The sequence below is a fragment of the Rhipicephalus sanguineus genome, chromosome 7 (genome assembly GCF_013339695.2).
Source record: "Rhipicephalus sanguineus isolate Rsan-2018 chromosome 7, BIME_Rsan_1.4, whole genome shotgun sequence".
In the NCBI taxonomy this organism is placed as follows: domain Eukaryota; kingdom Metazoa; phylum Arthropoda; class Arachnida; order Ixodida; family Ixodidae; genus Rhipicephalus; species Rhipicephalus sanguineus.
Window position 1 is genome coordinate 54,404,478 of NC_051182.1, and position 22,197 is coordinate 54,426,674.

General features: G+C 48.4%; 1 protein-coding gene across 1 annotated transcript in view; it reads right to left on the bottom strand.

The window, feature by feature from the left end:
• The window catches only part of LOC125759107 (putative golgin subfamily A member 6-like protein 3), a 227,720-nt gene that overhangs the window by 62,348 nt on the left and 143,175 nt on the right, over positions 1-22,197 (bottom strand). The window lies entirely within an intron of this gene.

A 22,197-nucleotide genomic window follows, 5' to 3' on the forward strand; every position in this document is an offset into this window, starting at 1 on the left:
CAAGCTCGTTCACTGAAGTTGAACCACATTTGCAGAGACTCAAGTAAACTACAGCAACTTCAATATGCCACTCAATTTGCACCCGTGAACTTCAGTGGGCATGTGAGCTGTGGTAGCAGTATGGCTGTTAGTTGTACCTCTGATTGTGATGCAGGTTGGTGCACATTTATCATTATACACTAAAGGATTGAATTCCCTGTGCCTGCTGCTGTTCCGTGCCCACAGGTGCGAGTGAGAGATTATGTAAATGCTTCTTTGACATTTATGCTATTATGTTCCTATAACACTCGTCATAACACTCATTCTGAATCCCTTCTAGAAATTGACTCCCTCTGTAACGACTCGCAAACCAACGAGGGTTTTGTGTCACTTTTCCAAGGTTATGCATAACCATTCACTTCAAAGTATCAAGTCCAAGCCGAATTCACTGCAGATCTAAGAAGCTTAGATGCTAAAATTAGTGGCACAAACAAGACTAGAAGTGTTTGAACAAAAAACAGTAGACAATTACGAGGAGTAGCTCACAACAATCTAAAGATAACTTGAAGAGCTCACCTCTAGGTATGAATTGTTAGAATCTCGACTGAATAAACAAGAACACCAATCACGTCATGGCATTTTAATCAGTTATAGTCCACTGGACAGAAAAAAAACTTGGTAACAAACTGAACAGAAAATATTTGCAAGTTTTACCTTGATTTTTAAAGGCCTATTTTCTGATCTAATCAAGAGGGCACATCAAATGGCCTGCTTTGCACTGAATGAATGTCAGCAAATAATCATAAAACTCAGTTGCTTTAAAACAACTGGAAAGCTTCGTTCGATGTGGAACCTGTTTTGCTAACACGCTTATCAGCGGAGGGTTTTCTATTTTGGTAAAAGCAAGTTCTTTTTCTGAACCTTTTAAGCTCCATGAAGACAAGCTGTACCTGAATGGGATGTGCCAGTTTTCAACGCTGGTATACTGCCTCGGTTCGTGAAATTGTGGCATGGGGCAATAACACAATCAGCAGTGGCAATCATTCATTGCATACAACACGTGCATCATGGTTAGAAAATGAGAGGGGTAATGACTGTCTGCCATAATCATGTCCTCATGTGTATTTAGCACAGTATTTCTGCCAGCCTTTTGTTCCTTGCTTATGTACCTTTGCACCGATATTGTAAATATAGATAAAAGCCTTTTCAGCCAAACTTTTGCTAGGATTGTATAAACAGGAATTATTCCCATTTTCTAGCTGTCTGTTTTTAATGACAGAGCACCTGACATTATATGAAAGAAACGATGTTGCAACATGTCTTGCTCATAATAATTACGCATGTTTAAAATGTTTTTTGTACCACTTCAATTTATGTTTGATTCTGTGACTAAACACATAAATAAGTAATCGTGAATAAATGTCTTCATTTTTCCCCCCTTGCATTCAGACACGTGAGCATGGTCTCTGCTGCCTAAGCTGCGGCACGTGCTCATGGTTGCTTTAATGTAGCGTGCAATTCTGCACATAAAGGTATACACACACAACGCGTGTTCACTTATAGTTATTGTTTATACAGAGCAAAACTACATATTTTGTTATGCTATAGTAATGAAACTGCTGGATGCATGTCACGTACACTGCAAGCTTTGTGACAGGAAAGCAGTCTGTTCTGAATCTGGTCTGACACTAAATTTATAGGTTAGCTGTTCTAACAATATTTGTATATGAATTTATGTATGTGTTGATCAAGAGACGTATGGAAATATATATCCATCAAGTGCAACACGTGCATCATCATAAGAAAATTAGTGGGGTATTGGCTGTCCGCCGTCATCGCGTGCTCCCTTGTATTTGACAGACAATGTTTCCCAGTATTTTCCCCTTGCACGTTTACAGGTTGGGATTGTACAACCAAGAATTTTTGGCATTTTCTGTCTGTTTTGATGACACAGCGGCTCACTGTGTGTAGAAAGAAACATTTTATAGCAATATGTTTTGTTCATATACATTACTGTATTTTTCATACCACTACCCTCTGTAATGTCTCCGCCTTTTCAACAATAAGAAATAAATAAAAAGTAGGTAATCTTCATCTGCAAGTGTTTTTACTTTTTCTTCGTTTTTGCATTGAGACATGTGCATGTTCTCGGCTGCGGCACTGCATGTTCTCATGATTTCTTCAGTGTAGGCTGCGACCTCCTTCACATAAAGAATTCTACCCACAAGACGTAATGTACTTAATTGTTTACATAGAGCAAAACTACATTTTTTATGCTGTAATCTATAGGTGCAGGTTGTGCTTCAGGCACATTTCAAGCTTTATGACACGAAAACAGTGTGCTGCTGAGTCTTGCAGACATCTGCAGCTGTGGTTTAACATTTTTATAGCTTGGCTGTTCTAACAGGTTTTATTTATGTATGTATAGATGTGTTTGATCACGGAACGCACCTACACCCCAATGCTTTAGTTCCTCGGCAGCATTTAATTATGCAGTTTTTTCCCCACCCTGGCAGACAGCTTTCCAGGCCGAGAGCTGTGCACAGCGGCTTCCACAATAGGTCAGCGTGCCAGATGGTAACAACGTACACACACTAATGCTACCTGCCATGACAGACAGCGTTCCAGGCTGAGAGCTGCGCACAGTGGCTTCCACAATAGGTAGGCGTGCCTGGTAGTAACAACATACACACACTAAGGCTACCTGTATGTTTCTTGTATATGTTGCCTGAAAGTCAAATTAGCACACATGCACGTTTAGATCATGTTGTTTAAACGTTGTACAAACATTGCCACAATGTCTGGAATGTCACTGAACGTTGCTTCAATGTTATATTTAACGTTTCGTGGTGGTCAGAAAGGAGGACATTAAGGGCATTCACACAACGTTACCCACTGACATCTGGACACATTTAGGCAACATCATGGCAACGTTCTGCGTTACTTGGGTATATATATATATATATATATATATATATATATATATATATATATATATATATATATATATATATATATATATACGTATATATATATATATATGTCTCAAACAAAAATAGTTCATAAAAATGCATCCGAAGCGCGCAACCGAACCAGCAACCTCCCGCTCCTAAGTGCGTGGCGCTAACCTTTACGCCACAAAGAGCAGATTGCTCACGTAGCTAACGGCGAGCGTTATATACGCACCCTTTACCGTTGGCAGGACTCAGAGACGGCAGGCGCTTATAAGCGTTTCTTCATTACCAACGAGATGGCGCGAGCAGCGCAACGGGCGTAAGGAGCCTTCATGTGCGCGCCTCCGTGCCTCCGACACGGAGGCGCGGAGGGTTCCTAAACGGGCGCATTTAAAAGTCGTCGGCCAGCTCGCTCGCTTCTTCTAATATTTGCGCAGAGAGAACCTTGCCCTTCGGCTGTCTGCTTGCGCAGTATTCGCGCGGACAACTTTTCTTGGCAATGAAGGGAAAGCTATGGGGCGGAGCATCTGCACATGTACTGCTACGCGAAGTAGTCCGGTTTGGCGGGCGTATCGTGACGCCGTGGAAAGTGATGGCTAGCGTTGCATTTCAACGCAAATGCTGCTTAGCGTCTAAGGTACGGGTAAAAGGCGCGAATTTTTCACGCAGGCAACAAAAACAGCCAGGCCTGCGCTGAAACCGCAGCACAGTCACAGCGAAAGCTGGAAGAGCGGCGTTGTAAGCTCACTTGGGGCTACAATACAAGTACACTAGAAAGGTACCCACTACGCGATAAATCACAATTTTTGTGAAGTTGGGAAGCACCTACTAAGCCATTATTCGTCATTCTGCGGAGAAGCGGAGCACCAGCTACACCTCTGTAAGTCATTACGTGCACTTTGTTGACGCGACGGCTGATGACGATGAAGCATTATGGCTCGTCCCTTTGTAATGGGTTGGAAGCTTTAAACGGCCCACCAGTAATGTAATTTGCATTGGGTGACGCCCGCTCGCTATTTCCCTCTCCCGTCATGGTGTATAACATACGTTGACGTGGGAGAGAGACGGGGGGGGGGAGAACTTTTCTGAGACCCCGAGGAAATGGATCATGCGCTTATGGGCTTCCTTGGCGACCAATACAAATGCACTTGCGAGGAAACCACTACGCTCTGAATAATTGTAATTGTTGAGAAGTAGGGCAGCAGGCACTGTGCCATTTTGCGTCATTTTACGGAGAGCCGTGGTACCTGCTAAACGCATGTAAGGCATTATGCGCACTTTGTTGATGCTGTGCCTGATGACGACGAAGAATTATGGCAGATCCCTTTGTAATGGGTTGGAAACATTTCACAACCTACTCGTCGCGCAATTCGCATTCTGTGACGCCTGGTTACAGAATTCGCGTTGTGCGACGCTTGGTGCTTATTTTACTCTTCTACTACGTTATATTGCATATGCTAATGTGGTTCCTTCCCGACATGAAGCCTGTATAGGACCTCTTTGCAAAGCAGTTTCAAGCACCGGCATGGCTCAGAGGTTGAATACTGGGCTCCCACGCAGAGGGCCCAGGTTCGAACCTCGTTCCATCCTGGAATTTTTTTCTTATTTAGTTTTTTTTTCTTATTTCGAGCGATACTGGTTACGGACACTGGCGGTGGCAGCGGCGGCGGCGGCGGACAAAAACGGCCGGGGAAATGATCTCATAACAGCTTTCGCTGTAAAACGCAGAGTGACAACGTATAAAGTAAAATAAATGCAAATATCTCGCTTGTGAGCGCTGCGTTCCGTCTCAAAAAGCTACATGTAAAAAATGAAAGAGTACTTGATATATCTCACGGAGAAAATACGGACGCAGTTGTGGGACTATATTCATTAGCGGTACGATACGTGCATTGTGGCTCTGTATGCTTTGCTTCATTGCCAAGAAAAGTTGTCCGAGAGTATAGTTGCTGCCGGGGGGCAGATGTTTACGCGGCGTAGCAGCGCGTCCATAAAGGGCCACTTTTCTTGCTATCGCATTCATTGCTTCGGCCTTGTGATGAACCTGTGACTTTTCTGTCAAAAAGACTTTCACTGAAATCACTCCACCTTTCGACTCTCAACCTGTGCCTATGTTTTCCTAATGACACCGCTAAATTTACGAGTTCGGTAATTCTCCTCAACTCTGATTCCTTGGAGACGCTTGCTGGATGAGATAAGACCCCAGAAAATGACTATGCGCCTGCCAAGAACATTGCGCAGCATCTTTCTGCGCCCAGTTTTACAAGCTCTTTGGAAATTAGTGTAGGAACTACTACTGACAGAAATGATAAAAACAGGCATCTGTGATTTTAAGGTGGATTTGAGTGCGCACGCGAGTGTGCGCAGTATGAGTTAAATGCGGAGAAGAAGACTCGAGCTTGCCAGAATTTAATTTGGTATCTGAAGTGTGCACTGTAAACCATATTACACAAATATAGGTATTATTGGTGTCTATAACTCACACCCATGTACGCCACATTCTTAGCGAAAAGGGTGTTAAAAGGGTGTGTGGTTCGTCTCTCTGTGGACTAATGGGGAGCCACAACCATTAATTCCTTTAAGGACTAAAGGCCCCTGGTCTAACCATTAGTCCCCTTGCAGCTGACTGTTAATCCTCACAGATCACCTCAATGGATTAAAATTTGCTCCTCACATTTACACTTTACCGGGAAACGTTAGTTCCCTCAACTGCACTTCGCCAGACAAACAGTCAGTCCACTCAAGTGCTCCATTCAGATGAACTTTTTAGCCTCAGTTCAAGTGATCTGTTAATACCCAAGGACGATTTTATGCAGTCCGATCCTGCAAGGCTTAATACTTTTTCGCGTGGCTTTTTCCGCGGTGAGCAAAAAATGCCGCGGAAAAAAACGCGCCAAATAAATATTTAGTCATTCTTGTATCATGCCTTTCGCAGTCAATGAGAGAACGAAAATGAAAAGTGAGACAATCAAATGTTTTAATTTTCTGTATATAAGTGAAGTTTCTCCTTTTATTCATTTAATTCACTGTGAAATGTCCAGTACAGGTTCAGCCGCGTTGTCATATCTCGTACAATCCGTTTTGTGAAGCTGCTGCAACGGTAGCTATAGATGACTGGTATTGCACGCCCCTGCGCTGATAGCATTCTGCACGTTGTGGACAACGGCTGCATCCGGCAAAGCACAAAATGATTTCAAATTGTCTGTCACACGTTACAAAGAGGATGAAGACGCACGCACATTGCAAATACATGCAACGTGAAATAAAAGCTAACGTCTAAATTGTGGCATGCAAGTAATTTCACCGAGATGTCATACATCATCAAAGACGCATTTCGAGCCTCATAGCGCAACAGCTCAAGTACGGCAGTCGTAGCCATCACGCCGAGGCGCCACTAACCACCGTGCCGCCAACGAGTCGGCGAGGTGCCTGCGAGCGGCGTCGTACAGCTCGAGCAACCCTATTGCAAAAACCAGCGCCGTTCCAGTACCCCCAGCGTGATACCAGTACGTTTTCTGGCGCTGGACCGCACTGGGAACACTGGTATACGCTCGAATTCACTGGGACTCCGGTGAAAGCACTGGGAAAAAGCTGGGTCGCACTGGTAGAGCCACTGGCTTTGCCGCTGTGACGCTGGCGCTCACTGGGAAGCGCTGGAGACGCTGGAATTCTCACTGGCGTGTGCTGGCACATACTGGATCCTGCACTGTTCTGCCAGTGCCGCGCGCTGCTTTCAGTATCGTGCGCGGCAGAATGCTTTGGTATCGTTGAATATCGAATGTCTGATTCGATGGTACTGATAGATGCTATCCTAACGGGTCTCAAACACGGGTCACAAATTCTAGCTTGGCAGAGAAAGACGAGGAGATGCGCACTATTTTCATGATATACGTGATATGATATACATATATATGTGAAATCACGGTCACTTTTATTGTTTCCCTGTCGAATGTGAAGAAAAATATGTTAATAACCCAAAGCAGCCAACACTGATCGTTTTTCTTTCTACCACGTTTTTTCTTTTTTTATTCATACAGTGCCAATAACGTCAATTTTTGTGGAGCACGTAGCAGCAATGAATACACAATTGGTGCATGCCGATCATATATCAGCTTTTCATCCCTGATGTGTTGCGGTTATGACTTCATATTGTAATGTTTCTAAGTCTTAAGGCGTTGGTCTGAACATACAGAGCAAATCGTTAGATCGCCGTGCGGTTGGCAAGAAGTAAATGAGCTCTGGCTTCGCGACCCCTCCCAACGGAGGCCAGAAAAACAGCCGTCGTTCGATATCGCCACACCAGAAACGCATCTCGCGCAATTCTTGCACTTCCACTTACTTCAGCTATACGTTAGGTATCAGTTACAAAGGTTTCGAGGCTAAAATGCAGAAACTTCAACCATCGCAACTCATCTGCGCCGAGATCGGTCCTACCCAGTGCGGCTCCCAGCGAGCGTTAGGCCTAGCGTACCGGCCGAGTCCGTCTGCATGCCACCGGCGCTTCTTGGTTTAAGTACACGCAATTCGAACGTGTAAGATTTACTGTAAAGTATAGTCTGGACATTCGTTAACCTAAATTAACCATTTTTTCTTGTGTACGGTGTTCGCACAAGGAGCGATGACCATCGATGCGACGCGCTTTCAGCAACGAACGTAGGCTCACCGAAAGCAGCCGGCCGCACTCGCCGGTACTTCTCTGACTCATACGTCAGAACACATACCTGTCAACTGGTACGCGTTAGTGAACTAACACACCGGCATCTTTTTTCAACTAAATGTATTTGTTTTTGCTGAGCGGTTTTATAGTTGTAGGTATCGCTAGAAGTGCAAGTCAGAATACAGACACGCCCGCCCCGCAGTAATATCGTCGCTAGCGCGAGAAAACTGCTCAGTATGAATTCATGTAGGCGCGTGTTTATCGAACGAGTCATCATGAAGCTTCTGTACATGTTCATCATTAGCAAGGGCGAGAAACGGGTGTTAAAAATCGGCAGTAACAGCAGTCAAAGTGTACCCGGCTCCTCGATCCATTTGATAATTTTCGGAGTTAAAACGGGAATTCTTAAAGGAACCTAGTGCTCTTCCCATTTTGGGCATTTCATTCGTTGCCGGCCAACCCTGTTTGTGTCTAATAAAGAAGCAAGCGTGATCTGAAAAGAAGATCGCGTCTTCCTTTAATGCACGACACCGAAACATGAAACGAAACGCTTTCCTACTGTGCTGACTAGCTCTTTTACAGCGGTGTTGACGTGTTTCAGCGTGGCGCAGTGGTAGAGTACTCGCTTGGAGATTGAGAGGTGGCAAGTTCGAATCCTCGTGGTGGAGTTTTTTTTTTTTTTTTCGTACGGCTTTTTTTTCTTTTTTTATTGCACTAATGCTTTCTATATGACTTTTTTTAGTAATATATTTATGTGGGGAACGTAGGCACCGCTGTTTTAACGCTGTAGAGCCGTTTTGAGCTTGAGTACCCAGCGCCTCCCAGTAAAACGCGGCTCCAGCGGCCCAGTATCCAGCGCGACGCTGGTCCCATAATCAGGCATGGCACTGGACGCTGGTACCCAGTGGCGCTGGGTTTTGCAATAGGGAAGCTCGTCGGACGCCGCTGCCACCAGCGAATCTCGTACAGAAGAGCGAGCGAACGCGAGGCCGCCAACACGAACGGCGCCGAGCTGCTTACTCGTGAGAGACTGGGAAACCGATGATAATGGCGACAACTTTCCACAGAGCTCCGAAGCTCAGCTGAAGTCGACTAGCTAAAGTACCCGCCCACCCATACCGGCGCAATTCAAGCGCGCGACATACAATCGAGCTCTATGCCGGCGACCGCAATGTGTTTCGCACGAGTCGTAGAACAGCGGCGAGGCCTCTGCCCAATATCGCGAGCTCGCATCTCATCACCACGGCGAATCCTCGGTGAGCGAGCGCCCGGCGGTCGACGACAATGGCGGCCAATATCTAGGTAGTCACAAAGCACAGGCGCGCTGACGCCCAAGCGCGTCCCCGCAGTATATTTGGTGCGCACGAATAGGACACTATCGAACCCGTTACCGGAAATCACGATCAGTTTCGCGCACGCGATCCGTGCGGCAGAATAAAGAGCGATCCCTCACTTGTGAAAGAACGGAGCGCCGACTTGTGCCCAGATTGAAATCATGGATCCGATAGGCCTACTGTCTTCTCGGCAGCCATTCCCAGCAGGTGGCGACGCAGTGCCGTGACTAAGCCGGAGATATACAGCGCAGCGTCGCGATGTGGCAAGACCAGCTCCAGACTTCATGGGTGCGGCGAAACGTAAAACAGTCCGAGCGTGACACAACAGCCAACACAGCACCACGAAAACCAGTGGGAGACTGACCCAAGAATGACGAGGATGGTTAGTTCCTTTGACAACGGTTTGCACACGAAACGTATCTCTGTACAAGGTCTGCATATCCCGCGCGGTGGTACCCTTTGCAGACTAAATGGTTTTCAGACGGCATGCATCTTACTGCGGTTTCTCCTCGACGGTCTATCTATTCATCGCGTGCGCCTATCGGGCTCCGTTACTCCTCTTTCGAATAATTATGCCTTAGAGTGCACGGAAAGTGCGTAACAAGCAGGATTAAGCCCATTTCATGGGCATACTTCATGGGCTTACACCCTTTAAGGGTGTAATATGAAAAGTACACTCTTATGGCAAAAGTGTAATGGGGTGTTTAAGCAAACATACACCCTAACATCCTTTAAAAAGTATATAATAATACATGATGGTTGTTGGGGTTTAATGTCCCAAAACGACAATATGATAATAAGAGGCGCCTTAGTGCCGGGATCTCGACATGCGACCACCTGGGTTTCTTTAAATCTAAGTAAACTGGCCTCGAGAATTTCCGCCTCCATCGAAAATGTGGCCGCCGTTGCAGGGATTCGATCCCGCGTCCTGCGGGTCAGCAATCGAGCACCATAACCACAAGACCACCGTGGCGGGTCCCTTTCGAAAACATAAATAAAGCGGTTCCTTCCCCCCGCCACCCGTTCCCTCCTTCCTTCCTTCTGAAGCACTATCAAGTAAACCCCTTAGCTAGTTCATGCAGAGAGAAACTATACTTACATTCACCACCCATTCTGGGAAAATACCAGACGCAACTGTGCTTATTTCGTGCATGCATGCTATATCGTAAAATGTTGTAGCAGTGGGTGAGTGCGCACAACGATCAGAATCGAGAGAAAGATAACGGAATGTCGCTGCTCGCAGCTGTAAAATGTAACTGAGGCTTAACAGCTTAAAACATTCGCCAGGGTAACATACCGAAACTTCTTGACGAGAACGTATAGATGTAACATTTCAAGAAACACCCCACATCCTACCAGTTATTAAGGTGTTATATTATTGCTATAGCAATTACATGGTCACTCTCGGTTGATTTTTGCCGTCGCCGTCTGTCGACGCAGTCATGTCCCAGATATATATATATATATATATATATATATATATATATATATATATATATATATATATATATATATATATATAAACAAAAGAAAATAAAGCAGAAGAAAAATTTCTGAGTACCCCACCGCGGTTTCGAACCAGCAACCCCTCGCTTCCGAGCGCGCTGCGTTAGAGAACTCAGCCACATGCCAGGTATAACGGCGAGCTATTTACAGTAGTACCTCGGTGATACGATCACTGATCGTACGAATTTCGGGGTAATACGAATTTTTCTGTGGTCCCGGCCAAGGCCCATTAGCCTGCAATGTAATGGAGTACGGTTGTTACGAACTGATTTTCACCCGATGACGTTTGATACGTACGTGCGCTACCACGTATACGTACGAGCAGGTGCTGCGCGTGCTGTCGAAAACAAGGCAATCATCACGAACGATCATGAGCGCGGCGCATGACCGCGCGTGAATTTGTCAGAACAGGCCATCAGTGGCGCGTCGTAACCTCCGAGACATCCGAGACTGCGTGCGAATCTTGGAGGCCTCAATGCGCCTTTATGTACCTTCGCGTTTAGATTACAGATAATTCTAACAGCGCTGTCTCTCTCTTTAATGCGTCGACGCGTGCTGTTGTGCTCGAGGCAGCGTCATTATACTTTACAAGTACCTGCAAGCCATGTCTTCGCGAAGAAGCTAGCCCGAGCAACATCAACATTCACGACTGTCGGGGACGCGCACACCTGCCAACTCTTCGATTTCCACAGGAGATTCCCGAATTTTCAGCAAACCTCCTGGTTGTACGGGCACGGCCGTAAATCTCCCGAAAAACATTCAAAACACCGCCGCGATAACAAAGTAATAACAAAGGACAGCCTCCTAATTTTTTCTGGCGTTCAATCGTGCGCAAAGCGTTCCATAAGTCATTTCCACCGCAGCAGTCTGATGTCATTGGAAAAAAGAGTACTAAGGTTTGATAGGGGCTACCAGCTGTCACGGGTCACAGCACAGCTGAATAATTAATTACACACGCGCGCAGCGCCGCATATTTACGAGTACAAGTATGATCGTTGACATCTAGAAACATTACTGGCAGTCATTCAGAACTGTTCATGACGCTGATGCGTCCCTGAGAAACAATAAATGAAAACATACGCCAGCTTTCTGGTGGCGCATATTAATTTTCCATGTTTTTTGTTGATACGAACTTCGGATGACACGAATATTTCTGGTGACCCCGCGAGATTCGTGTAACCGAGGTTTCACTGTATATACACCATGTACCGCTGGTGGCAAGCAAATCTCGGAGGAGCGTGAGCGTGTTTTCTATCACGCAACGCTCCTATTTTTTTTTTAAGTCGCGCACGACTAAGGGGCCCTTTTCTGTACCCACTCGTTATGTGGAAGGAAAAAAAAGAAAGAACACTGGGAACAGCTTGCATCGGACGCCCCCGTGTGGCCGGAGACGCAGGGAGCAACTCGACGCGCCGCAGTTTAAAACAAGAAGAAATATCTAACGAAGTCTAAATTCTAAATTTCTTCACTTATTTTAACCGCCGGTTTCATGGCCAATCCCTTGTTGTGGTTAAGAGCCAAGAATTAAGGATCAAGCAAGCAAGCAAGCAAGCAAGCGTCTGATTCTCCACTGTCGACACTTGCAGCGTGTTCCTCAAACACATAGGCGTAACAAATGTGACAGTTAGTTCACGCTTGCCCTGTGCATGCCTGCACCTTCATTTAGGGCGTCCTTCTTTGTGCTTCAGCGGCACGCTCCAAGTATCGAGCTGCTTCTGCTTCTTCGTGTGCCATTTCGATTTCTTTCTATCGCATTCATTGCTTCGTCCTTGCGGCGAAACTGTGATTTTTAGATGCGAAGTATCTTAAGGCGGAGCTCAATCCGGTGGTGGTGGTGGTGGTGGTGTGCGGCGTGACCACCCTTACTGCGCATGCGCATACCCTCTCCACACACCTCCTCTCCACTCACCCTCTCCCATCCCCTCTCCACTTTCCTCACCCCTTCCCCTCTCCCCTTCCCCCCTCCACTTTCCCTCTCCACATCCCCTCTCTCCTCCCCCTTTCCACTCTTCCTCTGAAACGGGGGCTAGACATGCCGAAATTCTCTCCTGCGCAACGCCGCGATGAGCTCGAGCGCATGCGCGTCCCCTCCGCTTCTCTCTCCTCTCCCACGCTGCCCCCCTCTCGCCCGCCTGTCGACCGCGTTCCCCGCTCGCCCTGCGAGAATTAACGGCCAGGCTAGATGGAAGATACGACGCGCGTAGCGTCCCTCATCGCGTTCCACGACGCGAGGTCGGTAGCATGCCCAACAAACGCCAACGGAACGCGATCGTGCAAGTGCTCCGGCTTCGCATCACCTCATGGTCCCCTTTAGCGGGAGATGGTGTAATTTTTTTTAACATATGCCCTTCATGCACCCTTATATGAAATCGGGGTGTGCGAAGGGTGTTTGTGTCGCAATTACAGCCTTTGAAAATATTGTCAGAAAAATATTGTGTACGAAGGTTGTTTCAGTGATCGAAAGATCGTTATGGGTGTGAAAAGGTATAGAGTGTAGACTCTTTTAGGGTAGTTTATCTTGCAGCCTTGAAGCAATTGTGTTTTTCCGTGTTTCCCTTGCGGATCGTCTTCTCTTTAATCTACTTAAAGTTGAGCTTTGGAGTTCGCGTCTTCCTCTATTGTGAGATGATCTTAGCGGTACATCACTACTTCCTGAAAATTCATTTCACGCGCTGTAATAACATCGTTATATGAAAAAAAAAAACGCATGTGAAATGTGTTATAACAAATTTGGAGGCGACAACAATCATTGGCTTAGGTGTCGGGTAGCGGCATTCGAGCGACATGGCGTATTTCTTGGGTTAATATTTTGTTCCGTAGGAGTGCCATGATTCATGCCTGAATCACTGCATGCTTGATTTATTTATTGAATTTGGTGAATTTTATGTGGTTCAGTCGCATTAAATTAGCTACATTCAATGCAATTGCAATGTAGATCTATTGACTCTTGTTTCGCTTTATTGTACGTTGATTTTCTTCTATGTAACCCTTAATTTGCTCATATATTCATACGGTGCCGTTAAACATGCAAAAGACGTCACGAGAAAATTAGTACCCTTGGTGTTAAAGATATTTTTCACAGTTGAGTTATGTAACGCTTTCGCATTATTAATATGTGCTGTTCACAGTACAGAAGATCCTTGTATCTTGAACACCGGCACCAGCAGACCGCCAATGGAGCCGAATTGGTAGATGATGGTTCTGACTTGCGGTTCATCTGAGCCCCGTTTGCGACTCCGCCAATCCTGCGCATCTGTTCGAGGTATTGAAGTTAAAAACGCTGCAAAGAAATGAACCGCAATAAACCCTGTGTGAAATTTTTGTCACTTCGCATGTCTTTTATTTAAAAGACACTAAAAGTTAGGCTTGAAACGTCTCCCTTCCTTAAAAACTAATGACAAATCCGTTCTCGGCTCCAAGAATTAAAGGCGCGCGCTCGCGCTAATCGAGGCTATTTGAGGTAAGCATGACCAGCTCCTGCTCTATTTAGAGAATGCGTTGCTCCAACCAACGAATTTAAAAGTTTCTAAGCGATCCTGAACCTTGATTTGGGTGTATGCTAATGGCACTCGTACCTCAAAGTTCGTGTGCCCCGTGTGTTCCTTGGATTAACATAGTGTTTCGTCGCGCTGCCTTACCGGATGTCAGAAGCCACGTAGAAAAAGTCGCGTGATTGAGGTCTGCTCCACCAGAAGCCGCGACAGTCCCAGCTCTTCAAAAGAAAAGCGTTTGCTGTTTCAGTGAACCCATTCAACTAGTTTTCATTATTAATCCTGACAGTTAATAGACCATTGACAAAACTCAATGTCCGATATGATACGTATGCAATGTGGCCGTCAACTTGAACCACGACCAACGATTTCGTAACATTTCTATCTTTAAAGACTTTTGCTGAATACTGGGAAAACCAGAAGTAAGTGCTCCAGAGGAAGTGCTTGGAGAAGAAACAAGAGTGTCACTCGTTGCTCGTGCCACTAAAACGCGGTAATGTGACAGTCGCTGAACGAGGCCGGTTATTTGCGGAAATCTGACCGGAGCCTTAAAAGCGTTCTGCCGTGAAGCACGAACGGTGCAGCATTGGAAGATTCATTTGTCGGAAAGCAAGTAGTTGTCGAGGCGTGCCAACGCTACCGAGAGGAACATCATAAGTCTGCCTTCATTTCAGACATTGAAACATAAATACAGGGTTGAGGAGAAGAAAAAAAACAAAAAATATAGCTACTCCCTCCGTCATAGGAATCGGTATTAAACGATAGTGAAACGTGTCTTCACAAAATTAGTACTTAGTGTGTACTAATAAGTACTTAGTGTCGACTACTACCGGTATTTTCTTATAATGATAGTTCCTCTATGCGGCTGCTAGCATTACAGCAGGTTAATAAAGGTTAACGTTTATAATATTTTCTATATACACAGAGCCATCGCGCTCACGATCATGCCACAGTGTTTGTAGCTTCACTAACTGGACTGCATGGCGTTCAATAAGCTTTCGTGAAAGCGCGAACGTCCCACCAAGCGAGATAGAGTCTACGCTGCTTTGTAAGCAAAGCGCGATCAATTTTGCGCGTTATTCGCAAAATTTAGCGTAATGTAAGCAGATTCAAACGAAAGCTTACACTTCACTCGCAATTGTAGTCATGTGGACCTGTGTACACAAAACGTCTGCCCTCGATATAACTTCATCGACCAACGAGTTATTGCGGACAACTAGCGTAAATTGGGCAAATTGGATGCACATTAAAACATGTTACATGCACTATCGGCTCCGAATGAAAGGCCAGCAGTGCGGCGCGTGGTACAGTTCGCTCCAATATACTAAGAAATAGATACACGCTTGCGGTTTGCCGCTCGGGAGCCAAATTCATGCTTTCGATTGCGCAGTGCTGCTTAACTGGGTGTGCGTGCCTGCCAGTGGTGATGACAGGACCGCGCGCATTAGACAGTACCTAATGCTTGAGGGACGCGCTTCGCATTTCGTGTTTCATTTGTCACTAGATAGCAAAGCTTGGAAAACAGTAGGGAAAATCGGCGAATATGTCCAGGAAGAGGAGAAAGAGAGCTCTTTCCCACCATTCTTTTGACCCTTTGGCTAGTTATTGCTGTTCTTTACCGCGCTGTAACAAAATCGAATATTATACGGTGAAAGCTTTGGATTCTTGATGAACCGCAAAAATTGAGCGTCGGTGTCCCGAGTCGGCAGCATCAACAAGAGTGATGCAAAAAATCATCACACAATGACGCCGCCTTATGAGTCATGACGTCCTCATGACATCAGAGACCACGAAAATTTGTGACTTCATAACGTCATGTCACATGATGACGTAATCACACGACATCGTCGGTTTACATTGCCTCCGTGATCGGTGGGATGATCACAGGGGCAATGCAAAATCAGGAGGTGTGTAGCTTGCAATGCCTGCGATCCTGAAGGCTGTGCAAAACCAGGTTACGTCCAAACAGCATTCGGAAGGGAGAGAGGAAGGAATGATACATCGACTGAAGAAAAAAGTCACAGTTTCGCCGCAAGGGCGAAGCAATCAATGCGATAGCAAGGAACTAATGCTATACGAAGTGACGCTCGCCAATGGATACTCTCAGGTTGAACAGCGCTTCTGTTGCAAAGGCGGCCGATGCAGCGGAAGGAAACTAGCGTGCTTCAAGTGTCGAACTGTGACACTTGATAGTTCGCGCTCATCTTCTGTTTGTTCGTTTAGCGGCGTCCCTGAGCTCGAGTGACATTCGTACGCGCCGTAACATGAGCGCGGACATCACGGTGAAAGCGTGAAACATTCCTCTACCCCTCGCCACGAGAAAACCGCGCGAGCAGACAGCGGAAGGGCAAGCTTCTCCCATGCGCAAATATAAAAATAAGCGAGCGAGCTCTCCGACGACTTTTAAATGTGCCCGTCGGGCTCCTAGCGCCATCTCACTGGTAATGAAGAAAGCCTTGTTATCGCCTCCTGTCTCTGAGTGCGTCTAGCGCTAAAGGGTGTGTATATAACGCTCGCCGTTAGCTACGTGGAGGATCTGCGTTTCGTGGCGTAGTGGATAGCGCCACTCGCTCCGGAGCAAGAAGTCCCTGGTTCGATTCCGCGCTTCGGAAGCATTTTTCTGAATTATTTTTCTTTGGGGCCTTTATATATATATATATATATATATATATATATATATATATATATATATATATGCATACTTATACATATACGGTGCATGACGGCGGCGACGGCGACGGCAAAATCCAGCCGAGACTGTCCATATAATTGCTATCGCAATAAAAGAGAAGGATGGATTTCGTCTTCCAGTCATCTTAAGCAAATGCAGAAGGGACCCTGCGAGTCTTTTTAATACAGTGACCGCATCACTCCCTATCAGGTGTGATTTCAGAGTGAACTCACTCCTATCAGGAGTGAGTTCAGAGTGATTTACAAATACACCTTACTACGACTTTTGATGCGAAAGTTTCGTAATAATCTACGTTAGTATGATTACACTAACTGTGTTCAGCATACATTTCAAACGGAGGTGATAGAGTCAGCAAACATTGATTTGTTAACGTAGGGAATAAACTATGCTGCAAACAAAAAACAAGTCCGCACAGCCCTCAAAATATTTCATATTGCCACGTACGTTTCTTATCACTTTTGCTGCATTCGCCCACAAAGGCTGTCGGAAACGCTCAGCGCAAACCGCGCCTCATTCTTCGAGAAGCTTCACGATTGTTGTAGATGATTTTGTTAAGATTGCGCGCAAGACGCGAACGCTCGAGCTCATTCTAGAGATTGCGCAACCACCAGCGATATCGCTGGAAAGTTCGATAGCGCCGGTATAAAAGCCGACGCGCTTGACCGCTTGTCAGTTGGTCGACGGACGACGCCCTGTTCGCCGCTATCATTGTACAGCATGCATTGCTGTAGTTCTAGTTCTCATTTTCCCGGCCACAAGTTCGGCCAAATAAACAGTTTCATTCTGCAAACGCCGACTGCTGTCTTCGTCCACGTCACGACCACGTGACATCTGGTGGAGGTGCTGCTTCATGATCCGGACGCCACCGCGGAGCGCTGACCCAAGCCCAAGCCGCGAAGAAGACGGCTCTAAGGACAACCCGGATCCTCGAACCAGCCGCCGGCAGAAAAGACTACCCCCCGAATTCGAACCCCTACCGGACAACACCAGGATCACAGCGAAGAAGACAACAACCACAATGACAACCGCTGGGGCGCCTACAACGGTCGTCATGCACCAACCGAGGGAGCCGCCGACATTCCGCGGATCACCATGCGAGGATCCAGAAAGCTGGCTGGAGGCATACGACCGGGTTTCCACGTTCAACAACTGGGACTGCAACGAGAAGCTACGCCATGTCTACTTCGCCCTTGAAGATGGCGCAAGGACCTGGTTCGAGAATCGAGAGTCCACGCTAACATCATGGGACCTCTTTCGCACCGAATTTCTCGACACCTTCACGAGCGTCATCCGGAAAGAAAGGGCTGAAACCCTTCTCGAGACCCGTGTACAGCTCCCCAATGAGAACATCGGACTGTACACCGAACAAATGGCTCGCCTATTTCGCCATGCCGACCCCGCCATGTCCGAAGAAAAGAAAGTTCGATTCCTGATGCGGGGAGTGAAGGAAGAACTTTTCGCCGGACTTGTGCGCAACCCACCGAAGACGGTCTCGGAATTAGTTTCGGAGGCCACCACAATCGAAAAGGCACTAGCAATCCGCACTAGGCAGTACAACCGCCGCATGCCGACGACGAACTACGGGGAAGCACATGCGCTCGGCTGCGACGACCTACGTGACACGATCAGGGCGGTCGTACGCGAAGAGCTGGGAAGGATGTTTCCTGCATCGCAACCCCAGGTCCATTCCATAGCCGACGTCGTTCGCGAGGAATTTCAGCATTCGCTAGGAGTTGCTGCACCGTCGCAACCTGAGCCGGAAGCTATGAGCTATGCTGCAGCAGCCCGCCGTCATGCTGCTCCTCCACGCCCACGCCGAGACGACACACCGCCGCAGTACCGTCGCCAGACGCCGCCGCCGCCCCCGACGCCCTACCGCCCACCTGTCGGCCAGCGCTATACCCCGAGGAAGACCGATGTCTGGCGCGCCCCTGACAACCGCCCGCTCTGCTACCACTGCGGGGAGGCAGGCCACACGTACCGCCGCTGCCAGTACCGTCAGATGGGGCTACGCGGATTCGCCGTCAACGCGCCGCGCCCGCAGCCAGGCGAACGGCCTCGCGACATCGACGACTACCTCACCGGAACACAGTGGCAAGCACGACGACCTTCCCGCTCGCCGTCGCCCGGCCGTTACATGTCACCGCACCGCCGGCAGTACACTGGCCCAAACCGGGGCCGGTCGCCTAGCCCGTATCCGGAAAACTAAGGGCAGCAACCGATGGAGGTGCGGTTCCTGAACGACGAAACTCTGAAGATCCTCCGCCGTCGTCGACGACGCCACGACGAAGTTCCGAGCCCCCGCCGCACGCCGAACGACGTCCTGAAGACGAAACTTTGCGACCGGAAGCAGACCTGACGACGCAACGCGGAAGCAGCGGTGCAAACCGACGTAGCCGTGACCCGACGCCGCGACATAACCGCAACGCAAGACGGCGTACTAGCGACCTCGACATTCTGATCGACGGCCACAACGTCACCGCTCTCGTCGATACTGGAGCCGACTATTCCGTCATCAGAGGGCCGTTCGCAGCAAAGTTGAAGAAAGTTAAGACTGCTCGGGAAGGCCCCGAGATCCGGACCGCTGGAGGTCATCTGATAACGCCGATTGTTGTCTGCACGGCGAGAGTCACCATCAATAACCAGACTTATCCTGCGAGCTTTGTAATCCTAAAAAACTGTTCCATAGATGTGATACTTGGAATAGACTTCCTAAGTGACCACGGCGCCGTCATCGACCTGAGGTCTGAGTCGATAACACTAACCTCAGACAAAGCGCTACCGCCCCACGCGACGCCACGGAACCATGCACTGAATGTAATAGAAGAGCAGGTGACCGTTCCGCCGCGCTCCAGCGTCATTATTTCCGTCGGCACCGAAGAACCCGCAGACCTTGAAGGTGTCATCGAGGGCGATCAGCACCTACTACTGAACCGTCAGGTTTGCGTCGCAAGAGGTATAGCCGAGCTGCGTCATGGCAAAGCAAAGGTAGTGTTGACGAATTTTAGCCACGAATATAGGCACCCCAACATTGGTACGACGGTTGCCTACATCGATGAATGTGTGGCCACCAGCAATGCTTTCGCCCTCTTCGATGCTGCCGAACCTGCTTCGACGAATCGAGGTCCCGAACCAGATTTCGACGTTAACCCGAGCCTTCCGAAGGTCAAGCAAGACCAGCTCAAAACGCTGCTCCTGCAATACTCCGTCAGAGCCCCTACAGAGTTTCGACTCGAGAGCGCGACGCGATAAAGAGACAAGTCGACGAGATGCTACGCGACAACATCATCCAGCCGTCCAAGAGTCCCTGGGCGTCACCAGTGGTGTTAGTGAAGAAGAAGGACGGGACACTGCGCTTCTGCGTTGATTACCGGCGCCTGAACAAGATCACGAAGAAGGACGTGTACCCCCTCCCACGGATAGACGACACCCTTGATCGACTTCACAACGCGACGTACTTTTCGTCGATGGACCTCAAGACCGGCTACTGGCAGATCGAAGTAGACGAAAGAGACCGAGAAAAGACCGCTTTTATAACACCCGACGGCCTCTTTGAGTTCAAGGTCATGCCTTTCGGTCTTTGCTCGGCACCTGCGACGTTCCAGCGCGTCATGGACACCGTACTGGCCGGATTGAAGTGGCAGTCGTGCCTTGTGTATTTGGACGACGTCGTCGTGTTTTCCTCGACCTTCGACGAGCATCTCCGGCGGCTTGAGGCAGTACTTCAAGCAATCAAGACCTCGGGACTGAGTTTGAAGCCAGAAAAGTGCCGATTCGCGTATGACGAGCTCTTGTTTCTGGGTCATGTGATCGGCAAGTCTGGAGTGCGCCCAGACCCGCGGAAAACAGCTGCCATCGCCGACTTCGCGCCACCCACCGACAAGAAGGCCGTGCGCCGATTTCTCGGCTTATGCGCCTATTACAGACGCTTCGTCAAAAACTTTTTCACGAATCGCCGAACCACTGACGCTTCTCACGAAGACTAACGTGGAATTCAGGTGGGAACGGCGCAAGTGCAAGCCTTTCAAGAACTTAAACGACGCCTGCAGACGCCACCTATACTTGCGCATTTCGACGATTGCGCCGATACGGAAATCCACACCGACGCAAGCAGCGTAGGACCCGGCGCCGTCCTTCTGCAGAAGACTGACGGGCAGGAAAGGGTCATCAGTTATGCTAGCCGGTCACTATCCAAGGCAGAAGTCAACTATTCCACAACAGAAAAGGAATGCCTTGCCATCATCTGGGCTACGTCAATGTTTCGCCCCTACCTCTATGGCAAGCCCTTCAAAGTTGTCAGTGACCATCACGCCTTATGTTGGCTAGCTAACTTGAAGGACCCTTCAGGTCGTCTCGCACGATGGAGTTTGAGGCTTCAAGAATTCGACATAACCGTCGTGTACAAGTCCGGACGAAAACACTCCGACGCCGACTGCCTGTCTCGTGCCCCCGTCGACGCGCCGCCGCAAGACGACGACGATGACTGTTTCCTAGGAACTATAAGTACCGATGACTTCGCCGAAAGGCAACGAGCCGACGCGGAACTGGGAGGCCTTATGGAGTACCTCGAGTGCAAGACCGCCGTTGTTCCGAAGGTATTCAAGCGAGGACTGCCGTCGTTTTTCTTACGGAACGGCGTTCTCCTGAAGAAGAACTTCTCGCCACTTCGAACCGAATACCTTCTTGTCATGCCCTCATCATTGCGACCAGAAGTCCTACAGGCCCTACACGACGACCCGACGGCTGGACACCTTGGTGTTTCCCGCACGCTCGCCAGAATACAGGAAAAATACTACTGGCCACGCCTTGCTGCCGACGTCACCCACTACGTTAAGACTTGCCGAGACTGCCAGCGACGGAAGACACCGCCGACTAGGCCAGCGGGACTTCTGCAGCCAATCGAACCACCTCACCGGCCGTTCCAGCAAATCGGGATGGACCTACTGGGGCCGTTCCCGACGTCGACTTCCGGCAATAAGTGGATCGTCGTAGCAACTGACTACCTCACCCGCTACGCCGAGACAAAGGCCTTGCCGAAAGGCAGCGCCGCCGAGGTAGCCAAATTCTTCGTGGAGAACATCGTCTTGCGACATGGCGCCCCAGAGGTCCTCATCACAGACAGAGGTACCGCCTTTACTGCGGACCTAACTCAGGCGATTTTCAAATACAGCGAGACGAGCCACCGCCGCACCACCGCCTACCACCCGCAGACCAATGGCCTCACCGAGCGTCTAAATAAGACAATCGCCGACATGCTGGCCATGTACGTCGAGGTTGAGCACAAGACGTGGGATGCCGTCCTTCCGTACGTGACCTTCGCTTACAACACGGCCGTCCAAGAAACGACGCAGATGACGCCGTACAAGTTGGTCTACGGAAGGAGCCCGGCGACGACACTCGACGCCATGCTACCGAACGTCACCGACGAAGAAAACCTCGACGCCGCCGCTTACTTACAACGTGCCGAAGAAGCTCGACAGCTCGTCCGCCTGCGCATCAAGACCCAGCAGCACATCGACAGCCGTCGCTACAATCTTCGACGACGCTTCGTGGAGTACCAGCCCGGCGACCGTGTCTGGGTCTG